The 23,528-nt window shown below is 43.1% G+C and overlaps 1 protein-coding gene across 3 annotated transcripts in view; it reads left to right on the top strand.

Moving 5' to 3' along the window:
• The window catches only part of LOC134353886 (protein phosphatase 1 regulatory subunit 29-like), a 533,538-nt gene that overhangs the window by 316,734 nt on the left and 193,276 nt on the right, over positions 1–23,528 (top strand). The gene's annotated exons all lie outside the window — the stretch shown is intronic.

Raw genomic sequence — 23,528 nt, 5'->3', positions numbered from 1 at the left:
CCGGGTTGAACTCCATCTGCCACTTCTCAGTCCACTTCTGCATCCTATCAATGTCTCTCTGCAATCTTTGACAATCCTCTATACTATCTACAACACCACCAACCTTTGTGTTTTCTGCAAACTTGCCAACCCACCCTTCTACCCCCACATCCAGGTTGTTAGTAAAAATCATGAAAAGTAGAGGTCCCAGAGCTGATCCTTGTGGGACACCACTAGTCACAACCCTCCAATCTGAATGTACTCCCTCCACCACGACCCTCTGCCTTCTGCAGGCAAGCCAATTCTGAATCCACCCGGCCAAACTTCCCTGGATCCCATGCCTTCTGACTTTCTGAATAAGCCTACCATGTTGAACCTTGTCAAATGCCTTACTAAAATCCATATAGATCACATCCTCTGCACTACCCTGATCTATATGCCTGTTCACCTCCTCAAAGAACTCTATCAGGCTTGTTAGACATGATCTGTGCTTCACAAAGCCATGCTGACTGTCCCTGAGCAGACCAAGATTCTCTAAATGCCCATAGATCCTATCTCTAAGAATCTTTTCCAACAGCTTTCCCACCACAGACGTAAGGCTCACTTCATGCACTTCTTTCACTGCTCTATCGCTCCGGGTCCCATTTGCCTTGCAAATTAGTTTAAACCCTCCCAAACCATGCTAGCAAACCCACCTGCATGGATATTGCTCCCCCTCGAGTTCAGCTGCAACCCATCCAATCTGTACAGGTCCCACCTTCCCCAGAAGAGATCCCAATGATCCAAAAATGTAAAACCCTGTCCCCTGCACCAACTCCTCAGCCACGCATTCAACTGCCATCTCCTCCAATACTTACCATCACTGTCATGTAACACTGGCAGCAATCCTGAAAACATCGCCCTTGAGGTCCTGTTCTTCAGCCTTCAGCCTTTCCTATGATAATGCCTCATGTAGATATGCTCAATAGTGAGGAGAGCTTTACCCATGGTGGACTGGGCCATATCCACTACTTTTTGTAGGATTTTCCATTCAAGGGCATTGGTGTTTCCGTAAAAGGCTGCAATGCAACAAGTCAATATACTCTCCACTGCACATCTATAGAAGTTTGTCAACGTTTTAGATGCCCTGCCAAATCTTTGCAAACTCCCAAGAAAGTCGAAGCACTGCCATTCTTTCTTCATAATTTCACTTACGTGCTAGACCCAGAACAGGTCCTCTGAAATAATAACTCTGAGGAAGGTAAATTTGCTGACCCTCTCTACTGCTGATCCTCTGATGAGGACTGGCTCCTGGACCTCAGATTTCCCTCTCCTGAAGTCAATAACATAACGAAGGATATTCCCATCTTGGTCATTCTCTTTTGCCACTTTCCTGTTGGGCAGAAGATACAAAAGCTTAAAAGGATACGCCACCAGATTCAAGAACATCTCGGTTCCATCGTTACCAGATTATTGAACAGACATCTCAAATGCTGCTGAAAGATGAACACTGGAGCTTTTGATCTCCCAAACTACTTCATCAGGCCCTTGTATCTTATTCATTATGTTCCCAAAGACTGTTACAAATTTCTACGGATGTATGTTGGAGATCATTCTGACTGGTTGAATCGCAGCTTGGTATGGAGCCTCCTGCAGAAGGTTGTCGACTCAGTCACCTCCATCTTGTGTGCAACCATCTCCTCTAACGAGGATGTCTTCAAGCAATGTCTCAAGAAGGTGGCTTCCATCACCAAGGATCCTTGCAGTCCAGATATGCTCTCTTCTTATTACTGCCATGAGGGAGGAAGGGCATGAGTCTGAAGACACACACTGAATGATTCAGAAACAGGTTCCTCCTGTCCGCCAGCAGATTTCTGAATGGCCCATAATTCATGAACACTACCTCAGTGTTTACGTTATTTATTTTGTAGTTTATAGTAATTTTTATGTTTTTGCACTGTACTGCTGTTGTAAATCAAGAAATTTTCCATTATATATAATTCAGTGATAATAAGTCTGACTCTGTTTCTATTTGTTTCCCCTACACTGCACTTTCTCTGTAAATGGACCACCAATTTCTGCATTCTGATCTTTCTTTATGCTACCTCAATGTGATTATGTTTGACATGATTGGTCTGAATGTGGCACAAACAAAACCTTTCCGCCGTGCCTGTATTCTGTACAGCGAGAATGAGGTCAAACAGTAAAGTGTAAAAGCTACCGAAAAGGTGCAGTGCAGGTGAACAGTAAGAAGCAGGGTCAGAGCGAGGCAGACTGTGAGCTCCAGAGTCCATTTTGTTGCACAAGCACTCCATTCAAGCGTCTGATAACAGTGGGGTAGAAGCTGTCCTTGAGCCTGGTGGAACGTGCCTTCAGGCTTTGGTATCTTCTGCTGGGTGGGAGGGAGAAGAAAAGAGAATGTCTCGGGTGGATGGTGTCTTTGAATAGGCTGCCTGCTTTACTGAGACAGGGAGGAGACAGAATCCATGGAGAAAAATTGATTTCTCCAACCTCCAGTCATTTCTCCTTCTTAGCTCTTCACTCCTTTTCCACTTGCCACTCTGACTACCCCTTCTATTGTCCTTATCTGCCCATCCCTTCCCTCTATTGCCCCTCTCCTTCTGTTTCTCCCAAGGTCCACTCACCTCTTCTATCAGCTTCCTCCTTCTGCAGCCCCATACCTTTTCCACCCATCATATCCCAGCTTCACAATTCATCCCCCCTTCCCCAGCCACCTAGCTTCCCCCTCATCTGGCTTCACCTATCGCCTTCCTACTTGCATTCCTGCCCTTCCCCCCACCTTCTTCCCACCTTTCCTTTCCTGTCCTGGTGAAGAGTATCGGCTGGAAACATCGACTTTTCGACTTGCTGAGTTCCTCCAGCAGTCTGCGTGCGTTGCTCTGGATTTCCAGCACCTGCAGGATCTCCTGTGTGTATCTATGGAGGGGAGGCTGGTTTCTATCATGCATTGAGCTGTGTCTGTAACTCTCTGCGGTTGCAATCTGAATCATCATGAGGAAGTATGATACCCTGGAGCACTTGTTATTTCTTCTGCAGTTTTCTCTCAAGAATGAATAAACTAAAAGGAATAATAATTTGTAAAACGTGGGAACTTTCAGTACTGTGCATTGCTTCGACATGCAAAGGCTGACTCCCAATTATGTGAAGATAGGGACGATACTCTCTTCTCACTGCTGCCATCAGGAAGGAGGTACAGGAGCCTCACCACCAGGTTCAGGAACAGTTATTACCCCTCAGCCATCAGGCTCTTGAACCAGAGGCGATAACTTCACTCAACCTCACTCACCCCATCACTGAGGTGTTCCCACAAACTACTTTCAAGTACACCTCATTCCACGTTCTCAATTTTTATTGATTAATTACTTACTGGTATTATTATATTTCTTTCTCTTTTTGTAGTTGCAGTTTGTTGTCCTTTGCATATTGGTTGCTTGACTGTCTTGTGTGTAGTTTTTCATTGATTCTATTGTGTCTCTTTGTATGAACTGTGAATGCCCACAAGTAAATGAATCTCAGGGTTGTATATGGAGACATAGATGTACTTGAATGTACTAGATCCTTTTGCATATATGCACTTTGATAATAGATTGACTTTGAACTTCGAAAGATTTGTCCAAAGACAGAGGTTTTAGGCAGTGCCTTGAAACTGGAGAGAGGGAGGGAGTTTCTGAGGTTAAAACTCAGGCAGCTGAAGACACGGATGTCAATCGTGGACTGAGGATTATTGTTGAATCTTGGTTTATTATTTTTATTTATCTTTAGTTATTATTTAGAGATCCAGCACAGTAACAGATCCTTCTGGCCCAACAGGCTCATGCTATCCATGTGATCAATGAACCTACTAACCCATATGTCTTTGGGATGTGGGAGGAAACCAGGGCACTTGGAGGAGATCCACACAGTCACAGGGAGAACGTACACAGTAACAGAATACAGTGTTACCGTAACAGAGTGAGCGCAGTGTGGGGAGCACAAGTAAGGTTCAGGTGCACTAAGTGATGAAAAGTTCATCCTTATTATATAAGAGTCTGATAACAGTGGGGTAGAAGCTGCTCTGCCCTTGAGCATGGTGGTTCATGTTTTCAAGCTTTTGTATCTCCTGCCCGATGCAAAAGGGGAGAAGAGAGAATGGCCAGGGAGATTATTTTTCCTGCATTCCCAAGGCAGTGGGAAGTGTAGAGCCAATGGAAGGGGAGGGGTAGGGGAGCTGCTTTTTAAACTGGGCTGTGCTCACAGCATTTTGCAAACTGAATTGTTTGGGTGCATTAGATCGTTTCAGATGTGAAGCAGGTATTTTGACCAGAGCTAAGGACATCAAATTACAGAGGAACATTCTGAAGTTGGGTAATTGCTGGACCTGTGTTGATCTTATGAATTGTGTTGGAAAAATATTCATCAGAACGTCTTTAAAAAATGATCATGATCACACAGAGTAAGTGAGGGCCAGAAAGACCCTGGGTATTGTCATGGTTACCTTTGTAATCATCTTATTTAATAATAGACACACTATGCAATCAGAATGAATTTATAATCAGGCCATGAGCTATAATTCTATCAATTAATTAATAGAAACAAAGTTATTATTATACAGTTCAGACAACTATTAAGTATTATTTTTTATCTAAATGAGTGTTGATTTAAAAACAAATGGGAAATCCTCAGAAAGAGCAGCAGCTAAAACATGTGGATAATGATGAAATACAGACAAAGAGTAAAGCGATTAAGGTTCGACATTTCATTTAGAATGACATTCAGAACTGGTTTATCTTATTAAAAGACAGTCAAGTGATCTGGATTCCAGTGTGGGTAAAAATAATTTATAAAATATATCATTTGTAACATTGTTAACTTCACAAAAGGCACCATTTCCCCCAAGGATGACTAAATAATGATTTTTAAAAAGAATGCTCTTACAAGTTCTCGATCATCTTGAACCTTTACAGTCACTGAAGTACTTTTGAAGTGCTGCTAGGTGTTATAATGCATTATACACAGTTGCCAATTTATGCACAGTAGGATCGCTAACAAAACAACTGTGGAATCTTTATTGACAATGTAGGCAACGTACTGGCCAGGACTGTGGGGAAATAAACACTTGGTATCCACCTGGGAAGGCAGATTGGAGCTCAATTTAATATCTTAGCTGAAAGTTAGATTTTTCAGCACTGTTTCACTCCCTCAGCATTGTACTGAGATATCCGTGTCGATTTTTATTCATCTTTGGCCATTATGGCCAGTCTCTCTCAGTTCCACACTAGCCAATGAAATGACCACTGATCTTATGGGGCGGTGTCATATTTTTGGACCCTGCTTGTCCTCAGGACCAGCCTAAAGTGCACCACTGTCAATATTTCAGGAAGTGTAATTGCAGTTAGTTTAGGCACAGCAGGGTCCGAGATCAGAAGACAGCTAAACAATTTCTGTTAATGGCATTGGTTAAAGGAGAAATGTTATCAAGATGATTCACTCCTCTCCTCATTGGTCATAGAAGAGCAGAGCACAAAAACAGACCCTTCAGCCCATCTAGTCAGTGTTGAACTGTTACTCTGCCAAGTCTCATCTACCCACACCTGGACTATAGCCCTCCATACCCCTCTCATCCATGTACTTATCTGAACTTCCCTTAAATGTTGAAATTGAACCCATGTACAACTCTTCCATTGGCAGCCTCTAACCACCCTCTGAGTGAAGAAGCTCCATCTCATGTTCCCCTTAAAAGTTTTGCCTTTTGCCCTTAACCTCTAGTTCTAGTCTCACCCAACATCAGTGGAAAAAGCCTGCTTACATTTACCCTTCTTACACCCCTCATAATTTTATCTACAGTTTTGTATTTCTTCTGCCCAATCAAGTCTCGACCCAAAGCAGCGACTGTCCATCTCCCTCCATGGATGCTGCATGACCGAAAGAGTTCCTTCATCGTCTTCTTTCTAGGCATGGTGGCGTTACCTCAGCTTTCTACACTGATGAGACAGTGACAGGGGTCTGTTTACTCCAGTGTTGTCTCAGTCCCAATTTTCCTGATAAATTGGGTGTAGACTGGATTTAGAGAAGAAATCAGAATGGAGCAATGTCCTCCAAAGCCAAATTCTGGAAGCATGAAATAATAACAAGGAGTGCTAGCAGGTCAGGAGAGAAAAAGGAATTAATACTTCAGGTCGATGACCTTTCAGATGAAACATTCAATTTATTTGTCTCCCTACAGTGTCTGCCAGTCTTGAGTGATTTCTTCCCATCTGCGGCAAAGCCTTTGTGCAGTAGTACACATTCAATTACAATGTTCACATTAACACACGCATTACAGAAGGCAAGTAGAAAAACTGAAGTCGATAAGTTTGAAAGTTATTCCCTCTGCTGGGTTCAAGGGACATTAACTCAGGATCCCAACTCATTAACAAAAGATTACAGAAAGCAGTGGACACAGCCCAGTCCTTCACAGGCAAAGCCCTCCCCACCATTGAGCGCGTCTTCACGCAGTGCTGCCACAAGAAAATAGCATCCATCATCAAGATCCCAAACTTCCAGGCCATGCTCTCTTCTTGCTGTTGCCATCAGGAAGGAGGTACAGGAGCTTCAGGATCCACACCACCAGCTTCAGAGATAGTTATTACCCCTCAACCATCAGGGTCCTGAACCGGCCTGGATAACTTCACTCACCTTAGACCCGAACTGATGCTCAGCATTCCTTTTTTATTTGCAGTTTGTCTTCTTTTGCACCTTAATTGTTTGTCAGTCTTTGTTTATGTACAGTTTTTCATCAATTCTGTCGTATTTCTTTATTTTTCCTGCAAGGTGGTGCATGGTAACATGCGTACTTTGGCAATCAATTTACTCTGATCTTTGCAATCCCAGTCACGGACCACTGTAAGAAACTTGTAGCTGCATAGCTGTGGGCGAATAAAGCAGAGAGGTGTGAAGGTATTCATTGGATCAAGCAGAGTCTGTGAGGAGAGGAGAGGTAATGTTTCAGGTGATGGCCTTTCATCAGCACTTGGGGAATAAAAAGCTTTATGATGCTTAGGAAGAATGTGGTACTGAGGGACTACGATGGGTGAGGACACAGAGGAGGCTGGTGGATAGGGAACAAAGACCTGGGCTGGGAGGATTCAGAATAACTATCTGAAATTAGCAGAGGAGTGTGGGGAATATTGGATAGCAGGGGTTCTCAACATTTTTCATGCCATTATGCAAGGGTTCCGTGGACCCCAGGTTGGAAACTCCTGTTGAATAGAGTCTTAGAGCACTACAGCAAAGAAACAGGCCCTTTGGCCCATCTACTCCATGTCAAACTGTTAGTTTTCCTCACCCCATTGACCTGCACCCATATCCCTCCCATCCATGTACCTATCCAAATTTCTCTTAGATGCTAAAATTGACCTCACATCCACTGGCAGCTCGTTCCACAGTATCATCACCTTCTGAGTGAACAGGTATCTCCTCAGGTTCTCCTTAAACATTTCACCTTTCACCCTTAACCTATGACCTCTAGTCTTAGTGTCACCCAACCTCAGTGGAAAAGGCCTGCTTGTGTTTACCCTCTCTATGACTATAGTAATTTTGTATAACTGTATGAAATCTCCCCACATTCTCCTGCACTCCAGGGAATAAAGTCCAAGCCTCAGAATCAGAATGAGGTTTTATATCACTGGCATATGTTGTGAAATTTGTTAACTTTATGGCAGCAGTACAGTGCAATACATGACAATATAAAAAAAATAAATAAATGAATTACAGTAAGTATTTTAAATAGTTAAATTTGAAAATGGTGTAAATAGAGAAATAATGAAATAGTAAGATAGTGTTCATGGGTTCAATGGCCATTTAGAAATTGAGTGGCAGAGGTGAAGAAGCTGTTCCTGAAATGCTGAGTGTCTGCCTTCAATCTATTCAACCTTTCTCAATAACTCATGTCCTCAAGTCCTCGCAACACCCTTGTTAAATTTTCTCTGCACTATTTCAATCCTATTTATATTTATCCTGCAGGTATGTGGCCAGCATTATGCATGATACTCCAAATTTGGCCTCATCAATGTCTTATACAACTTCAACATAACATCCCAGCTCCTTTGATTTATGAAGGTCAATGTGCCAGAAGTTTTCCAGCTGGGTCCAGACCCACTGCAAGCTCAAATTGTCTTCCTTGCTGTCCACTATGCCCCCAATGTTGGTGCCATATACAAATTTGTGAAGATTTTTTCATTGTGCCTCAGTACACAAGACAATGAGCCAATAATAATTCTACTCCACTTGTGAACTTCACTTTCTGAACTATTGGCTATGGAGCACTTAGGCTGGCCCTGAAGACAAGAACGTCACAAAAATCTGAGACCTTCTCAGAAGCTCTGTGGTAATTTCATTGGCTAGTGTGGAATCTAGAGAGAGGGCCCATGAAGGCCCAAGCTGCCTTTCTCCTTGGCTTCTGAACAAGCTGAACCTGATCGAATGATCAGCTGTGACATTGAAGGATTCTCAGAATCAGGGCTGACTGTGAGACTTCTCAGCTCAGGGTGCCTAGCTTGAACTTACAGAAGGTTAACAGAATGAGGCACTGAGGGACACTCATGTTGTCACAATGCTTCACAGATCAGGATCTACAGAAGAAGATTCAAAGATCAGAAAGAAAATTCGGGAAAGCATGAGTCAATGAAAACATGGTGAGAGTAAGTGAAGTGAGAAATAAAGGAAACACCTCCCTCTACCTCAGGATAAACAACCAGAAAAAGCAATCACTCATGTGATGAGGTCATAAGGCACATGAGAAGAATTAGTTCATTTGGCCCAATGAGTCTGTTCTGCCATTCAAGCATGACTGATTTATTTTCCCTCTCAACCCCATTCATGTACCTGCTCCCGTAACCTTTAACTCTGACCTTTAACCTATCAACCTCTGCTTTAAATATACCCAGCTGAGCTGTCTGTGGCAATGAATTCCACAGATTCATCACCCTCTGGCTAAATAAATTCCTCCTTATCTCCATTCTAAATGGACTTCCCTCTATTTTGAGGCTGTGCTCTCTGGTCCTAGATGCCTCCACTATTGGAAACATCCTCTCCACATCCACTATATCTAGGCCTTTCAAAATTCAATAGGTTTAAATGAGATCCCACCCTCGTTCCTCTAAATTCCAGCAAAGACAGGTCCAGAGCAATCAAACACTCTTCATGCGTATTCCCAGGATTACTCTCATGAACCTCCTCTGGACTGTCTCCAATGCCAGCTCATCCTTTCTTAGAAATAGGGCTCAAAACTGCTCACTATTCTCGAGGTGTGGTCTAGAGTAAATAAATAAATAAATAATACCGATAACATGAGTTGTAGAGCCATTGAAAGTGAGTCTGGTTATGGAATCAGTTCAGTGTTGAGGTGAGTGAAGTTATCCACACTGGTTCAGGAACCTGATGGTTGAGGGCTAATAACTGTTCCAGAACATGATGGCGTGGGTCCTGAGGATGCTGTACCTCCTTCCTGATGGCAGCAGTGAGAAGAGAGCATGTTCTGGGTGATAGGGGCCCTTGATGATCGATGCTACTTTCTTGTGGCAGAGCCCCTTGTAGATATTCTCAGTGGTGGGGAGGAATTTTCCCATGACGTTCAGTGAGGTGCAAGAGCCATAAGGAGGTAGAAAGAGAGATGAAGAGTTCAACTTCATCATACAAGACATCTGTTCAAGGGAGTCTTACAACAGTGAGATAGAAGCTTCTTCCCGTCCATCATCAGGTATCTGAATGGTCCAGTAATCCATGTGCTCTACTTCCTTTGTGCAGTAGTTACCTATTTTGTAATTTATTGTAATTTTCGGTCTTTACACTGTACTGCAAACTAACAAATTTCACATCATAAAAGCTAGTGAAAATGAACCTGATTCTGATCCTGTCCTCGAGACCAGTGGGGTGAGTTGTTGAGCTTTTATATCTTCTGCCTAATGGAGAGAGAAGAAGGGAGAATGTCTGGGTGGCGGGGGGGGGGGTGTTCTTTGATTACGTTGGCTGTTATTTGCAATACGGTGGTGCCATGGGACTGCAATGGTTACCACAACACTTCACAGTGTTTAATTCCTGCCTCTGTCTGTAATGAGTTTGTACGTTCTCCCTGTGGCCATGTAGGTTTCCTCTGGGTGCTCTGGTTTCCTCCCACGTTCCCCTAACTGTATGGGTTAGGGTAGTGAGTTGTAGGCATGCTGTGTCATGTGAAGTGAGGCGACACTTGCTCAAACTCAACTCTCAACGATCTGATGTGAAGTAAAGAGCACATTTGGCTGTATGTGTCGACTTGCATATGACAAACAAAGCTAATCTAATCCAAGCTAAAATGTAGACAGAATCCATCCAAGGGCAACTTTTCCTCCAGACCACCATACTTTCAGATTTTTTCCGATTCAGATTTACTTGTCACATGCACATCGAAACATACAGTACAATGAAATGCCTTGTTTGTGTTAACAACCATCACAGCCAAGGACGTGCTGGGGGCAGCCCGCAAGTGTGGCCACCCATTCCTGTGCCTACATAGCATGCCAACATGTCCAAGAAGATTGGCAACGTGATTGGAGGATGGATGCCTACCATTGCCATGCCCACTGGTGAGATTTGCTTACCCACAAAGTCGTCACTGCTTGCTTAACACTGCAGGAGGACAGAAAAAAAGAAGACAGTGTTCAAGTATAATCAATAATTAATTTTCTTATTGTAGTACTTCGTGAAGTTTAATAATGCAGTTCGTAATTTACACAGTCAATTCACACTTTTGGAGAACCAATAAACAAAGCTCACTCACCAGGAATTTCTGTTAATGAAGTATTATGGATTCCAAATTTGGTTTTGTAGACATTAATGAAACTGAAAGGAGAGCTCATTCATTAAAGGGCACCCATTGGAGATAAATTTCACACAGGACTGAGAAACCACGAATTGTTCGAATGCTTCATTACTGGTTTATCAGCGTGCACAATGATGAGTGTTAACTGGCAGGTGAAGGCACAGAATAGGCATATTTCAAGGAAATTTTGTGAAGGGGGGATGAGGTAATCCTTGCTGACAAGGGATTTCAAAGACAGCATAAAAGCAAAAGAGGGGGCATATAATATAGCAAAAAATTCATAAACCAACAGAAGGCAACTAAAAAGCAATGAGGAGAGAAAAGGTGAAATACCATTGTAAGTTAGCCAATAATATTAAAGAATGTCTTCAGTTTTTACAGGTATATAAAGAATTAAAAAGAGGCAAGAGTGGATATTGGACTGCTGGAAAATGACACGGGGGAAGTAGTAATGAGGGACAAAGAAACAGCAGACGTACTTGAAGTATTTTGTGTCGGTCTTCACTGTGGGAAACACTAACAGTATGCTCGAAATTCGAGAGTGTCGGGCAGCAGGAGTGAGCGTCATTGCCATACTAAAGGGTAGGTGCTTGGGAAGCTGAGAGGTCTAAAGGTAGATAAGTTACCTGGACCAACTGTCTACACACCAGAGTACTGAAAGAGGTAGCTGAAGAGATTGTGGTGATATTAGTAAGGATCTTTCAAGATTCACTGGATGGTTCCAGAGGACTGGAAAATTGTAAATGTCACTCCATTTTTTAAGAAAGGAGAGAAGCAAATGGCAGGAAATTATAGGCCTGTTAGCCTGACTTTAGTGGTTGCCGATATGTTGGCCTCCATTATTAAGGATAAGGTTTCAAGGTTCTTGGAGCCAGATGACAAAATAGGCTGAAGTTACTATGGTTTCCTTAAGGGAAAATCTTGCCTGACAAATCTATTGGAGCTTTTTGGGAAAATAACAGGCAGGATAGACAAAGGAGAATTGATGATTGTTGTTTACTTGGATTTTCAAAAGGTCTTAGACAATGTGCTGCGCTTGAAGCTGCTAATCAAGATAAGAACCCGTGGTATTACAGAAAAGATATTAGCATGGCTAGAGCATTGGTTGACTGGCAGAAGGCAAAGAGTGGGAATAAAGGGAACTGTTTTTGGTTGGCTGCCAGTGACTAGTGGTATTTCACGGGGGTCTGTGATAGGACCACTTGCTTTCTCGTTATATGTCAATGATTTGGAAGATGACTTGATGGCTTTGTGGCTAAGATTGCAGATGATACAAAGATAGGTGGAGGGGCAGGTAGTGTGGAAGCATGAAGTCTGCAGAAAGACAGATTAGGAGAATGGGCAAAGGAGGGGCTGTATGAACTGTATGGTCATGCACTTTGGTAGAAGGAATAAATACATAGATTATTTTCTAAATGGGGAACAAGTTCAGAAATCAGATGTGCAAAGGGACTTAACAAATTCTTGAGCAGGATTCCCTAAAGGTAAACTTGCAGGTTGAGTCGGTAGTGAGGAAGGCTAATGCGATGTCAGCAGTTATCTCAAGAGGGCCAGAATATCATAGCAAAGATGTAATGCTGCAGCTTTTTAAGGCATTGGTCAGACCATATTTGGAGTATTGCGAGCAGGTTTGGTTCCCTTATCTGAGAAAGGATATGCTGGCGTTCGAGAGAGTCTAGAGAAAGTTCACCAGAATGATCCTGGGAATGAAAAGGTTACTCTACGAAGAGCATTTGATAGTTCTTGGCCTATACTCACTGAAGTTCAGAAGAATGAGGGGGGATCTCATTGAAACCTATTGCAAAGCCTAGACAGAGTGGATGTGGAGATGATGTTTACTATAGTGGATGAGTTTAGAACCAGAAGGCACAGCCTCAGAATAGAGGGATATTCCTATAGAACAGAGATGAGGAGGAATTTCTTTAGTCAGAGATTGGTGAATCTGGGGAATTTATTGCCACAGGCAGCAGTGATCGCGAAGTCATTGGGTATATTTAATGTGGAGGATGATAGGTTCTGGATTTGTAAGGGCATCAGCAGTTCTGGGGAGAAGCTAGGAGAATGTAGTTTTTGGACAATAAACCAGCCATGATGGAATGGTGAAGCAGACGTGATAGGCCGAATGGCCTGATTCTGCTTCTATTTCTTATGTTTTTCTAGGAAACATGAGAACCATTGACAGACAATAAGCAGAGGCAGTGAGAAGTTTGTTGAGAGGAGCATTACTAGTTTCAAGGACTATTCATCTCATGTTTTTGATATTGCTTTTTTTACTGTTATTATTTTTTCTTTCTTTTCATATTTGCACATTTTGTTGTCTTTCGCACAGTGGTTGTCCATCCTGTTGGTGTGGTCTTTCATTGATTCTGTTATGATTGTTGGATTTATTGAGTATGTTCACAAGAAAATGAATCTCAGGGTTATATATGGTGACACATATGTACTTTGATAATAAATTTACTTTGAACTTTGAAGATGCGCAGAAGGTAGAAGAACGATGATCATGGAGGTGAGGTGGCCAAATGGATTGGCTGGGAAGTGGACTTTAAGAGCTTCTTGAACCAATGCTTCGCTGACCTTCCTTCAGTGGGAGTAAAGGATCTGTTTGGCAAGACACGAGTTAGGAATCCGGACAACATGACCTATCTATCGGAGCTGGTGTGGCTTTATCATAGTGGAACTGCTGTTCGTGTTGGCCTCCTCCAGTATGGGGGTGTTAGTGCATCTGACCTTCCAAAGGATCCTGAAAATGAGGAATCCCGGAGAGTAACCCGGGCATGGAAGACAGTATAAGCAGCAGATAATCTGAGACAGGAGTGGGACTCTGAGAGAATCCGGCCTCTACTTTGCTGCTGTTTCACATTGTGTAAGCAACCCAATTCAATCCAGTTAAATGTTTCCAATCCTCTAACCAGCAAGATAATTGACACAGAGCATTGGAGTATTCAAAATGCAATTAGATTGAGATAATAGAGGAGCTAATGTACCAGAGGGAGAGGCTTCAAATAGCCTTGTCTTATCCCTGACTTCTCATCTTTATGTGGGGACATTGCAGAACTAGATTGTTAAATAGTGCATTTAAGGTAGATTAAAATTAAAATTACTCTCTCAAAGTACAACAAGGCTTAAAGACAATGGGATGTCACTACAAAATGAGTTATGGAAAACTGTTCATGTTTGCTTCTTTATACATTCTTGGGGCAGCACAGCAGCCTAGTGGTTAGCACAGCGTTTTAAAGTACAGGTGACCCCGGTTCAATTTCCACAGCTGCCTGTAAGGGGTTTCAGCTGCTCCAGCTTCCTCCCACAGTCTAAAGATGTACCGGTTAGTAAGCTAATTGGTCATTGGTCCTGGGGTTAAATCGGGGGGTTGCTAGGCAGCGTGGTTCAAAGGGCTAGAAGGGTCTATTCTGTGTTGTATATACAACATGTATATACACACACACACACACACACACACACACACACACACACATCAAATCAATCATTTTCCTCTTAAGATCCTCAGTGAGAAGTGGGGACCTTTATTTCCGCCCTGGAATCAGAGGGATGTTGGAGGTATCAGGCAGAATATTATGTCATTTTGCATTTGACTTTAAGCTTCCCCTATGCCCCACCCCAACCAACCACCCTCACCTCTGATTCATCTGAAGGGTCCAAAACAGCTTAAAAATGACTTCAAAGGGCAGGTGAAGATCAAAGTGGCAAGACGTGAATGGACCAATTACTTTTTTTGAAATGACTGGCTATCTGCTTGCTATGGACATCACCGATAGATGAAAGAAATAATGGAAAAAAAACAAACAAGAAAATGACAAACTCTATTGGGGGCAAATATACGAGATGCATTTGCAAAGATTATACCTTTAAAATATAGTTTATAAAAGCATCCATAACTTTACACTAGCTGCACACCATGATTTGCATTTGAATTAGATCTATTTTCAGATAAATCCCGCAGAGCTACGCAGGAAGTTGGTAAAATTTTACTTCATGCTTTACTTTGTAAGAATTAATTACCCTCACCCTTCCTCCCACCTATTTACCTTGAAGACACCAGGCTGGCACTGTTCCATGATGAGCTCTTGTTTCTGGAGGGGACTTTTATTTTCTACAATAAAAAACATACTTAATATTCATGATCAACTTATGCTAATATATGGTTAACATAATTAAATAGACATATTAAACTTTATCATATGTGGGGGTGAATTTGAAATTTGTTTTGCCAGAAAGAAGAGTTTGAAAATTGGCTTGTAAAATGTGAAATGAAAGATTCAGATTCTTTTATTTATCACGTACAACCTACAGTAAAATGCATTGTTGCCGTTAACAACCAACACAACCTTAAGGTGTGCTAGGGTTATTCAGTGAAGCTGGCTCTGTTGCAGAGAAGATTCGGGTGGTTTAAAAGAGGTGCTCAGAATTACAAGGGGCTGGTTTGAACAGGTAGAGGTGTGATTCCCATGACCCGGTGTGCCAATGACCAACCTGGTGCCCACAGTGCTCAGTAGAACAACACAAAACAACACAAAAATCAGCAACAGCAACAACAATACAAGCCCCTTTCCTTCCTCCCAAACCGTCACTCACTCACCCAATCACACACACGGACAGGCCCCCAATCCCAGGTAGAGGGAGTCACCACTTCTCGACCACACCCCACCCCAAACACACACACACACACACACACACACACACACACACACACACACACACACACACACACTCACTCACATACACTCACACACACATACACACACACTCACTCACTCACTCACACTCACACTCACTGGACAGGCCCCAGCTAGAGAGAACCACCACCTCCCAACCACCCACACACACTGACACTCACTCACACACACACACACACACACACACACACACTCACACACAAACACTCACACACACACACACACTCACTCACATACACACACACACACACACACACACACACACACACACACACACACACACTCACTCACTCACTCACACTCACACTCACCGGACAGGCCCCAGGTAGAGGGACCACCACCTCCCAACCACCCACACACACTGACACTCACTCACACACACACACACACACACACACACACACACTCACACACTCACTCACACTCACTCACTCACTCACATACACTCACACACACACACACTCACTCACTCACATACACTCACACACACACACACACACACTCACTCACTCACATACACTCACACACACACACACACACACTCACTCACATACACTCACACTCACCGGACAGGCCCCAGGTAGAGGGAACCACCACCTCCCAACCACCCACACACACTGACACTCACTCACACACACACACACACACACTCACTCACTCACTCACACTCACTGGACAGGCCCCAGGTAGAGGGAACCACCACCTCCCAACCACCCACACACACTGACACTCACACACACACACACACACACACACACACACACACTCACACACTCACTCACACTCACTCACACTCACTCACTCACTCACATACACTCACACACACACACACTCACTCACTCACTCACATACACTCACACACACACACACACACACTCACTCACATACACTCACACTCACCGGACAGGCCCCAGGTAGAGGGAACCACCACCTCCCAACCACCCACACACACACTGACACTCACTCACACACACACACACACACACACACACACACACACACACACTCACTCACTCACTCACTCACTCACTCACTCACTCACTCACACTCACACTCACCGGACAGGCCCCAGGTAGAGGGAACCACCACCTCCCAACCACCCACACACACTGACACTCACTCACACACACACACACACACACACACACACACACAGACAGGCTCCCGACACCAGGTTGTGGGAACCTGATTCCCATACAAACCTTCTTGAGGACTCCAGCCTCCAGTAGACTCCGAAAGCAAGGAGAATGCCAGCCTACCTAATCCAAGAGACCCTTATGTTGTGAAAGACTTTGCAGAGGATTGTAGATTCAGTTAGTTCCATCATGGGCACAAGACCTACACCACTGAGGACATCTTCAAGATGCACTGCCTCAAGAAGGCGGCATCTATCCTCACCATCCGGGACATGCACTCTTCTGATTACTACCATCAGGGAGGAGACATCTTCAAAAGGCAGTGCTTCAAGAAGGTGGTACCATCATTAAGGACTCTCACCATCTGGAACAAGCCCTCTTCTGGGTACTACTATTAGAGAAGAGGTATAGGAACCTGAAGACCAACACTCAATGCTCTAGAAACAGCTTCTTCCCCTCTGTCATCAGACTTCTGAATGTTCCATGAAGCCGTGAACACTATTTTGTTGTTCCTTTGCTTGCACTATTTATGTTGCATTTATTGTAATCTTTACGTACTGTACTGTATGGCCGCTGCATTTGTCAGTGATAATAAACCTGATTCTGGTTCTGACAAGGTAGATGTAGACTCACAATTTCATTTTGCAAAATCTAAACAAGGATCGGGGATCAACTTTATCCACCATATACATTAAATGTGTTAGACATTTTTAGTGGTGTATTGGTCAGGGCCAGGCATGCAACAAATGAACACTCAACAATTATAAATTATAAAGATTTATATAAAAAATAAAGTTGAGGTTAATGTACAGATGTTGAACAAAATGTGCATAAATACATAAATGCCATCAATTATTTACAAAGTAAGCAGTATTATAAAAAATGGTTCAACTTGTTTACAGTGCAGTGCAGTTGCGGGGTAATAGATAGAGGGGGTGGGGGCTAACTAGAATGGTTGATCAGATTAATTGTCGAGAGGAAGAAACTTTTAAGACGATATGAGGTTTTTACTTTAACAGCCCTTTGCACTTCTCAGAAGGGAGCTTTTGGAAAAGGCAGTTGGCAGAGAGGGTAGTGCCCACAATGATGTTCACTGCCTGCTTCTTTGCTCTGGACACATACAAGTCCTACAGAGATGGGAGTCTGCAGCCAGTGGCCCTTTCAGTTTGCCGTAGTTTTTGGATATTGTGAGAGGATAAAACTTTAGGCTCAACATGGCTTTGGAAGATATCTCCAAAATCTCACGTTGAATACTTTAAACATTTTCTAAATCACTCCCTTTCAAGATCTTCAGATGTTCTCACAACACTGCCCTTTCTGCTTAGTTTGTAAATGTTTCATCACACTGTACCCTTGTTCCTTATTTGAAAGTTTCTATTAAATTGGCTGTTACCACCCCTTCATTTCACATTCCAGCTCACTGTGTTAAAAAAGAATTGACATTCCTCCCTCAAACTTTTGGCACGTAAATCATTGGTTCTGATACCCCAGGTGATGGGAATGGGGTTTCTCTACTTACTCAAACCAGCCCCTTGTAATTTTGAGCACCTCTTTCAAGCCACCTTAATCCCCTCTGTAAAAGAACCAGCTACATTGAACAGTACATTTTCTGCAAATCAATTTGAAATAAATTCGTTCTTGGCTTGCCGGTGGCACTGGTAAGGATTTGTCTTTTATCAGGTAATTTTTTTTTATGGCTGACATCAATTCCATGACTGAGTGGTTCCCTGGAGGAGGTTTAAAGGGCGCTGAGAGGTAACTGCTTGGCATGGTCTCAACTCACACAAGGAGCAGACTGAGTTGGATCTGGAGATGATGTTGTCCAGAAGGTTCCTCAAGAATAAGGAATCGATCTTGTTGGTTACAGTCATTTTATTAGGTGTTTATAACAAAGAGTAACAGTAACTAACTCACTCTACTCTGAGAAAGAACAGAAGACAAATGGCAAAGAGGCCATAGTACTGAGAGTTAGTTCAAACTAGACAGATCAGGAAATTCCTTGGTGAAAAAAGCCTCCGAAACAGTTTGACCTATGGCATCACACAGATTGCAGATGAAGAAGCTACACAAAATATGGCCTGAAATGTCGATTGTTTATTCCTCTCCATAGATGCTAAGTGACCTGCCGAGTTCCTCCAGCTTTTTGTGTGTGTTGCTCTGGATTTCCAGTATCTGCAGAATCTCTTGTGTTTACAAAAAAAAAAACAGAAACAGCTAAACTACACACTACTGAAAATCCACTGAATATTTACAGGCGATTATAAGACATATAAGCAAGCATATTTTGTATAAACATAGTTGATTTCTTTAATCACTTGCCCCATCATTGAAATGTTTCCACAACTATGGATTCACATTCAAGGACTCGTCATCTCATGCTCTTGATACTTATTGCTTATTTATTTAATATTTATTTTCCCTTTTGTATTTGCATAGTTCGTTGTCTTTTGCACATCGGTTGTTTGTCTCTCCTGTTGGGGCAGTCTGTCAATAATTCTATTGTATTTCTTGGATTTACTGTGTACGCCCGCAAGTAAACAAATCTCAGGGTTGTAGATGTTGACATATACAGTACTTTGATAATGAAATTACTTCGAACTTTCCTGTCAGCTTGAACCATTCTGGCCATTCCCCTCTGACCTCTCTCATTAACAGATGTTTTCGTGCACAGATCTGCTGCTTGCCGGATGCACTTTTGTGCTTTTTGCACTATTCTCTGTAAACTCTAGAGACTGTTATGCATAAAACTCCCAGGTGATCAGCTGTTTCTAAGATACTCAAACCACCCCATCTGACACCAACAATTATTCCATGGTTAAAGTCACTTTGATGACATTTCTTTGCCATTCTGATGTTTGGTCTGAACAACAGTTGAACCTCTTGACCATGTCCGCATGCTTTTATGCATTGACTTGCTGCCACCTGATTGGCTGATTAGACACTTGCATTGACGAACAGGTGTACCTAATATGAGAATGTGTGAAGAACCTAATGGATTGTCTCCTGGACGCTGCCACTTGTTAATCTCAGAACCAACAAAGGCAAATTTCCTTGTCTGGCAGTCTAGTAAACCACCCTAGACATTCACTTGCTCCACAACCAGAGCAGAGGTGCTAGAGTGTACCGTCTACAAGATACATTTCATCCACTCACCCCTCCTACTCCAAAAGTCCCTTTCAAGCTCCCTATTTCCACCATCAAAGAGGATGAGGGCATCAGGCGCAGGGGAATGCCACCCTTGATCCTGACTTGGAGATCTCTCACCCCCATTGTTGCTAAGCCTAAAATATGGAGTACAGTCACAGCACCCTTACAGAAGGCCTGCAGAGGGTCAAGATTTCCATCTTGCCTCAGTCATTAGGGTTGGTCAGGAGGTCCTGGGGTTTTCTGCAATGCCCAACTTCAGAAGAACAAAGAACATAGAACATAGAGCAGTACAGTACAGGAACAGATGGTTGTGCCCAACTTTTAATTTAACTTAGTAATCAAATGGCCAACCAACCTAACCTCTCCTGCCTGCACAATGACAATATCCTTCCATTTTATTCACATTCAAGTACCTATCTAAACATCTCTTAAAAGTCCTTAATGTGTCTGCCTATTCCCCGAACTACCCCAGGCACTGTATTCCTGCCACCCACCACTCTGTGTAAAAAGCTTGCCCCTCATATCTCCTTTGAGCCTTAGATGCTTTCCCTCTGGTATTAGTTATTTCAACCCTGGGGAAATAAATACTGTTTGTCTGCTCTATCTATTCTCTTATAATCTGATAACCCTCTATCAGATTTCCCCTCAGCCTCCTCCGCACCAGAGAAAACAACCCACGTTTGTCCAATCTCTTGTTATAGCACATGCCCTCTAAGCCAGGCAACATCATGGTAAACCTCTTCTTCACTCTCTACAGAGCCCCGACAATCCTTCTGAAAATAGGATGACTAGAACAGTTTCCAATTTTTAATTTTTTAAAAAAAGTTTCGAGATACAGCACAGAATAGGGCCTTCAGCCCTTCAAGCCAAACAACCAGAAATCCCCGATTTAATCCTAGCCTAATCACGGGACAATTTACAATGACTATTTAACCTACTAACTAGTGCGTCTTTGGGATGTGGAGGGAAATGGGAGCACCCAGAGGTCCGGGTATTTGTCATTCGTGCTCGACATAAGATGAAAATTTCATGTGAACTGTACATGCACGTTCAGATAGCCGCAAAGGACTGATGAGATTCTTCATGTGACCCACCTGTTTTCCCCTCAATGGTTAACACTACCAAAGCAGGCTCCATTCAGTCCGTTAGTGCGACGTTGTTGGGGGTAATTTATCTGTGGCAGCAATGAGAAGAAGGCATGTCCCAGGTGATGAAGGTCATCAATGGTGGATGCCACTTTCTTAAGGCCTTGCCTCTTGCAGATGTTTTCGATGGTGGGGAGGTTTGTTCCTCCGTCTACAACACCTTGCAGTACCTTTCAATCTGGCCTCCATACCAGCCAGTGATGCCACCAGTCAGAATGCTCTCTGGTATGCTTGTAGAAACTTGCTAGTGACCTTGGTGACACGCCTTTTGCGGATCATATAAGGAATGAAAGGGTTAAAATATGAGGAACATTTGATGGCTCTGGGCTTGTACTTGCTGGAGTTCAGAAGAATGAGGGAGGATCTCATCTAAACATCTCATCATGGCAAAGTTGTTTCCCATGATGGGGGAGTCTAGTACAAGAGGGCATGACTTAAGGATTGACGGGTGCCCATTCAGAACAGAGATGAGAAGAAATTTTTTTAGCCAGAGGGTGGTGAATCTATGGAATTTGTTGCCATGGGCGGCAGTGGAGGCCAAGTCATTGGGTGTATTTAAGGCAGAGATTGATAGATACCTGAATAGCCAGGGCATCAAAGGTTATGGTGAGAAGGCGGGGGAGTGGGACTAAATGGGAGAATGAATCAGCTCATGATAAAATGGTGAAGCAGACTCGATGGGCTGAATGGTCGACTTCTGCTTCTTTGTCTTATGGTCTTATGGTCTTATGGTCTAAACCTATCGAATATTGAAAGGCCTAGATAGAGTGGATGTGGAGAGGATGTTTCCAATAGTGGGAGAGTCTAGGACCAGAGGTCACAGCCTCAGAATAAAAGGACGTTCCTTTAGAACAGAGATGAGGAGGAATTTCTTTAGCTAGGGAGTGGTAAATCTGTGGAATTCATTGCCACCGGATGGCGGTGGGGGTCAGGTCACTGGATATATTTAAAGCAGAGGTTAATAGCTTCTTGATTAGTAAGGGTGTTAAAGGTTACAGGGAAGAAGACAGGAGAATGGGGTTGAGCAGGATAACATATCAGCCATGATGAAATGGCAGAGTAGACTTGATGGGCTGAATGGCAAAATCCTGCTCTATGTCCTATGGTCTTATAGTCTTAACACTAAATATCTCCCATGGACATTTGGTCTGTTGGTCCTTGATCTTAACTGTGCAATAGGCATCAAGGGGAAAACCCTCCAGAGGTGGTAGCTCACACCAATATTTGTGGCAGTTGGAGGTTGTTCATCCAACCTCAGCTCAGGGCCTTGGACCATTCATCTTCAGCTGCTTCTTCAATGAACTTTCTTCCACCCTAACATCTGAAACTAGGATGTTTGTTGGTACTCAGTTCCGTTTGCAATGCACATGCCTGTAACCAATGAGATCTGGAAAGTGTTTGGGTCTGGGCTGATGAGTGGAGAATAGTTTTTGTGTCTGGGTGGGTGGGTGGGGCAGAGGAATCGGGCTGGCTGTCCTGTCATTTTGTAGATGCTTGCGGTGCACAAACACTGTGGGTATGCTACGTTGGTACCAAGAAGCAGATGTCCTGGAATCTGGCAAGTCTGGATTTTAGAGGCCCGACGCCTGCCACTCTCCAATTCTGGGCCAAGCACTGGAGTTTGGAGGCCTGGTGATGTCCTGTCCTGGGGCTGGAGTCCTGTCCATGTGTGGGAGGAAAGTAGCCTGTTGGTGTTGCTTGTGTTGTTCTGCTGAACATTGTGGACATGCTATGCTGTTACTGGAAGTACGTGCTGGTACTTGCAGGCTGCCCCCAGAGCATCCTTGGGTTGTGTTAGTTGTCGACACAAGTGACTCATTTCTCTGTCTGTTTCGATGTGCATGTGATAAATAAATCTGAATCTGATTCTGATTCTGAATCAGAAGTGGCACGTGTATCCCAGGCAGAGGCCTTTTCCAATTAGAGAGAGTCGACCCAACTATTCTCGTCTCACAGTGCCGTCACATAATCAAAAATGTATAAAGTTTGGATTGATGCATGAATAATGATTATTCTGTGTGAAGTGCCTGAGAGTTATTGACATCTATAGATCTTTGCTATTGCAAACCAGGCAACTGACAGCGAAAAACAAGAACTTGTCAGAAATCACTTCAGAGAAAATGCTTGTGCAACAACTGATCTGATATTGAAATATCTATGATAATGAAAGGCTTTGACAAGATCGAGTAGATGTTTATGACCATGACAGGCTATTAATATGAGACCGTTATTAATAATTTCAGTGGGGGATTTTGAAGAAACTCCCTTACCACAGACTGTGAGTCCACTTCCACTGTTGCCACTCTGTCTTTCACCTTGTACATTTTGCCAACAAACTCATAGTCAAGATAAAATCTATTATTAAATTATGTGTATGTTACCATATTCCAGTTTGAGAATCATCCTCTTGTAGGCATTCATCAGGAAAATAAAGAAATACAATAGAATTTACAAAAAGTTATACATGAACGAACTGTGCAAGTGAAAATAAAACTGGGAATATGAGTTGGAACGAGTCCTTGAAAATGAGTCTGTAGATTGTGGAGCCAGTTCTGCACTGAGGCGAGTGGAGTTATCCACAGTGGTTCAGGACCTTGATGTTTGAAGGGTAATA

The sequence above is a fragment of the Mobula hypostoma genome, chromosome 11 (genome assembly GCF_963921235.1).
Source record: "Mobula hypostoma chromosome 11, sMobHyp1.1, whole genome shotgun sequence".
Lineage (NCBI taxonomy): Eukaryota > Metazoa > Chordata > Chondrichthyes > Myliobatiformes > Myliobatidae > Mobula > Mobula hypostoma.
Note: the sequence above shows the minus strand (reverse complement) of the source record. Positions and strands in the feature narration are given on the sequence as shown.